We start from the raw sequence: 5,358 nt of genomic DNA, 5'->3' as shown, positions 1-5,358 counted from the left end.
TGAAACGATGTACGGTTGAATGAATGTAAAACTAAAGTTCTCCCATGTAAAATATCATATAATTCACAATAAAACATGAAAAGAAAAGAAAAAAACAGAATATGGACAAATTAAAAAAAAAAAAAAAAAGAGGGAATAGATAATCTGTCATTTAAGGAACAGAGTACCCTAGTACCATTAAAAGGGAAGAACATGACAGGAGCAAGGGATCCTAACCAGAATAGCAGTTACAACAGGGATGGTGGCAGATGCAAAGGCATGGAAAGACAGAGTAGCAAAATGAGAATGAGCATGAGCAGAATGAAATGAGAAAGGCAGGAGGCTGGTTTGCAAAATGTTCCCTTTGGACATTTCAATGAATATATATTTTCAATGTCATATGTATGCAACAACAACAACAAAAAGGTAAATAATATGTGCTGATGGTGCTATGAGGGGATAAGCATTACAATGATGTGTTGAATGTAAAACTGATAATCTGCCCTGTAAGCCTTCATTCAATTCACACTAAAAGCTTAAAAAAAAAAAAAAAGACATCCTCCCTATACTCCCTATAGTCCTGCTCCTGCTCTTTCAGACTTTCACCTGTTCATCCTTAGAGGATGAAGATTCACCCCTGATGACAAAATGAAGACAGTAGTGTATTCTTGGTGCACAGCTCAGCCTAAAACATTTTTTAATAAGGTAATATGAAAATATGTTGACAGATGGAAAAAGTGTATCAAATCTACAAGGAGATTATGTCAAAAAATGAAGTATTTGCCTATTCTAAAAGTTGATTAAAGTAAATTCTACAGCTAGAATGTGGATAAAAAAAGAAAGAAAGAAAGAAAATTACAGACCAATATCCCTCATGAACATAGACGCAAAAATTCTCAACAAAATCCTAGCCAATAGAATTCAACAACACATCAAAAATAATACATCATGACCAAGCGGGATTCATATCAGGGATGCAAGGATGGTTCAATATTAGAAAAACAATCAAAGTAATTCACCACATTAAAAAAAAAAAAAGGAGAAAAACCACATGATAACATTGGTTTATGCAGAAAAGGCAATTGACAAAATCCAACACCCTTAACACTCAACAAAGTAGCAATTGAAGGGAAATCTCTCAACATAATTAGGAGCATATATACAAAACCAACAGCCAATATCACTCTCAATGGAGAGAAATTGAAAGCATTCCGTTTGAGAACAGGAACCAGACAAGGATTCCCTTTATCACCACTCTTATTGACTATTGTGTTAGAAGTCTTAGCCAGAGCTATAAGGCAAAATAGGGAAATTAAAGGTATACAAATTTGTAAAAAAGAAGTAAAACTCTCGCTATGTGCAGATGATATGATCCTATACATAGAAAATTCCAAAGATGCAACAATAACAAAAAACTATTGTAACTCATATGAAGGTTCAGCAAAGTGGCAAGGTACAAGATTAATGTAGAAAAGCAATAGAATTCTACCATACTAATAAAGACAGCTCTGAAGAGGAAATCAGGAAAACATCACCATTTTCAAAAGCCAGTCAAAGGTTGAAATATTTAGGAATTATTCTAGCCAGAGAAACAAAAGACCTATACAAAGAAAACTACAAAACACTACTAGAATAAACCGTAAGATATTTACAAGATAACATACGCATGGATAGGAAGATTTAACATTGTGAAAATGTCAATACTACCCAAAGCTCTGTACATATAATGCAATCCCAATCTAGATTCCAGCAACATTATTTAAAAAGATAGAAAAAAAAATCATGAACTTTATATGGAAGGGAGAGAGACTCTGGATAAGCAAATCACTGCTTAAGATAAAGAACAAAGTTGGAGACTTCCCATTCCTTGATTTAAAAACTTACTACACAGCCACAATGGTAAAAACAGCCAAGTATTGGTACAATGAACGATACATAGATCAGTGGAACAGAATTAAGAACCCAGAAGTAAATCCATCCATATACAATCAACTAACCTTTGACAAAGAGCCAAAATACGTTAAATAGGGAGGAGACAGTATCTACAACAAATGGTGCTGGTAAATCTGGAAATCCATTTACAAAAAAATGAAACAACACCCATATCTAACACCATATAAAAAACTAGCTCAACATGAATTAAAGATCTAAATGTAAATCCAAGAACTATAAAGATCAACAATGGGAAAAAGGGAAAACTGTAAGGTGTTAGTGGTTATGAATCAGGTTGCGAACCTCCTGGTCAGCAGTTCGAAACTACCAGCTGCTCTACAGGAGAAAAATGAGGCTTTCTGCTCCTGTAAAGATTTACAGGCCCGGAAACCCTGTACAGGGTCGCTATGAGTCGGAACCAACTCCACGGCACATAACAACAACAACAACTACATAGAATAGCAAACATAACAAAAATTACAGGTAAACAGTAGAGGCCAAAATAGGTGTCTGGGACATACTAAAAATTAGCAACTTAAATGCATCAGAAGATGTCACCAGAAGAATAAAACAGGAGCCCAAACGGGAAAAAATTTTTGTAATAACTTATCAGACAAGAGACTACTCTCTAATGTTTATAGGCAACTACGAATTGGGCTGCTAATCTCACGATCAGCAGTTCGAATCTACCAGTTGTTTCCATGGGGAAAGATGAGCCTTTCGGCTCCCGTAAAGATTTACAGCCTCAGAAAACCTATGCAGGGTCGCTATGAGTCGGAACTGATTCCATGGCACATAACAACAACAACAACAACAACACCTCTGGAGTACTGGAGTGATGCTGTGGGCTAATGCGTCAGACTTCAAAGTTGTTTGAACTGCAAGGTCGATGGTTCAAGCTCACCAGCTGCTCCTTGGAAACCCTATACTAGGTCGCTATGGGTCAGAATCATCTCGATGGCACTTAACAACAACAACACCTCTACAAGAAAAAGAAAAATAACCCAATTTAAAAATTGGCACAGGACATGAACAAACACTTCAACAAGGAAGACATTCAGGCAAGCGACAAATCTATGAAGAAATGTTCAGTCATTAGCCATTGTTGTTGTTGTTAAGTGCCATCGAGTTGATTACGACCCATAGCGACCCTGTATAAGGCTTCCAAGGAGTATCTGGTGAGCTTGAACCATCGACCTGCGTGATGCATTAGCCCACAGTGCCACACCAGGATTCTTCATTAGCCATTTGAGAGATGCAAAACAAAACAAAAATGAGATATCATTTCACACCAGAAGTAACAATGAAGTTCAAAAAAGCAGAGGACAAGAAATGCTGGCGAGAGTGTGGAAAGAATGGAACACACCTAAACTGCTGGTGGGACTGTCAAATGGTTCAATCACTTTGGAAAATGGTATGACACTTCCTTCAAAAGTTGGAAATAGAAATACCTTATGACACTTCCTTCAAAAGTTAGAAATAGCAATTCTTCTTCTTGGTATATGTCCACAAGAAATATGAGCCAGAACACGAGGAGATGTATACACACCAATGTTCATAGCAGCACTATTCACAATAGCAAAAAGATGGAGACAGCCTTAAGTGCCCATCAATGGAAGAATGGAAAATCAAACTTTGATACATACACACAATGGAATACTATGCTACCTTGAAGAATAATGATGAAGATGCAAAACACCTCATAACATGGATGACTCTTGAAGACATAATACTGAATGAAATTAGTCAATCACAAAAGGACAAATTTGCATAAGACCATTATTTTAAAAAAATAATAAAAGATTTCCACACTAAAAGAATAATTCTTTGATGGTTATGAGGGTAGGGAGGGAAGGGACAGCAAATCACAGGTTACGTGATAGATGCATGATAGCTTGGGTGACAGGGAGGGCAATAAAATATAGGGGGAGGGTAATGCACAAGAACGGGGAGGGGGCAGATGAAGAGGGATGATAGGGGAAGACTTAGGGAGGTATGCATGGGCTAAATGGGATAGCGGTAGATTGTGATGTATGTACAGCCTTAAAACAATAAGGCTCTGTGATATAGGGATAGACACATAGACTGAATGGGTAAAGGAGGTGAAATAATGTTAAGGTGCTTCACTGTTTTTTGGTTATTGGTTTCCTCTGTCTAATATTGTAATATACACATTTAAGTGGCATAGAAAGGAATACTGGAAAATATGATTACAGAAACCTGTAAGTCCATCTTCAGCCTATAACAGATTGGATTATCTAAAAGGGTACTAGAATGCGCCCAGGGAAATAGGCTTCTTGTTAAGCCTTTGTGTGGGAGTATGGGGATTTAGATGGAATTCTGAGACCCACCCAGAATCTTCAGAGGTGGGATATTCCCAATTGAAAAACATGCAGACCAACTAGGAATGGCTAGAGGGACAGAAGGTATTTCTTGAAAGAAAGACCAGCAGGACAAACAAACAAAAAAAAAAAGCAGACTGTTTGGCTACAATAATATCAAGTAAGCTGTTTGCCTTGGAGCCATCAAGACGAAAGAAGTAAGCCCATCAGGATAATTCTATTTCTAAACCTAAACTCCAATGGGAACACAAGAACAGTCTTGTAGGTTCACTGGTGACTGCCCTGGTCAACTGGCAAATGGAAGCGGGGGAAATGCAACAATGAAGACATGGCCATGTTTATGGTTCATAGACACTCGATGACTTTGAGATGAAAGAGATATGAAGAAGGGCTGGTTTGAAGTTCAGGGAGACATGTGCACTCCCGAACTGAAGGACACTGACCTAGTCACTGGGCGCTAGAGTTAATAGTAAATTAGCCAGCTGGTTTGAAGTGGTTGGAGGCATGCAAGAACTCTGAAATTTGCAGATAGTACAAATTTGACCTAGCTTGGATGGCTTGCTGACCGGAACCAGACCAGATGAAGATAAAGAAATTTGATACAGGGAACAAGCATAAATTGCTACAACTTGATGAACTGGACCTTTATTTATGGAAGAAGTTGTCTAAAATTCCAACTGAAAGGGAAAGTTTCTTCATATCAAGGATCAAGTTTACCTCCTGAGTACACTGGGATGACAGGGACAGGCAACTTAAACTTTGGCTATCAAAATTGGGGTGGGGGACACAAAGTGGTTGTTTTACAAACTTTCATGAGGGTGCTTAGGGTTAGGACTAGAGGATAAGATAGAATACCTATTGAATAGTTTGCCCCAATGGGTCTGGTGATGATGGGGATAGGATTTTATGATTCAATTGTTATCAGGATTAATGGATATTGTCACAACTGTGAAGATACAAGTGGAGCAATTAAAATTGGGGAGCAGTTATATCCATCATTTCAGGAACAGAGTACCCTAAGACCATAAAGGAGGAAGAGCACGAGAGGAGCAAGATGTCCTAACCAGAAAAGCAGAGACAATGGAGATGGTGTCAAAGGCAATGG

This window comes from Chrysochloris asiatica, unplaced genomic scaffold (genome assembly GCF_000296735.1).
Source record: "Chrysochloris asiatica unplaced genomic scaffold, ChrAsi1.0 scaffold00252, whole genome shotgun sequence".
Taxonomy (NCBI): Eukaryota; Metazoa; Chordata; class Mammalia; order Afrosoricida; family Chrysochloridae; genus Chrysochloris; species Chrysochloris asiatica.
The sequence above is the reverse complement of the archived record's forward strand: the minus strand, read 5'-3'. Positions refer to the sequence as shown.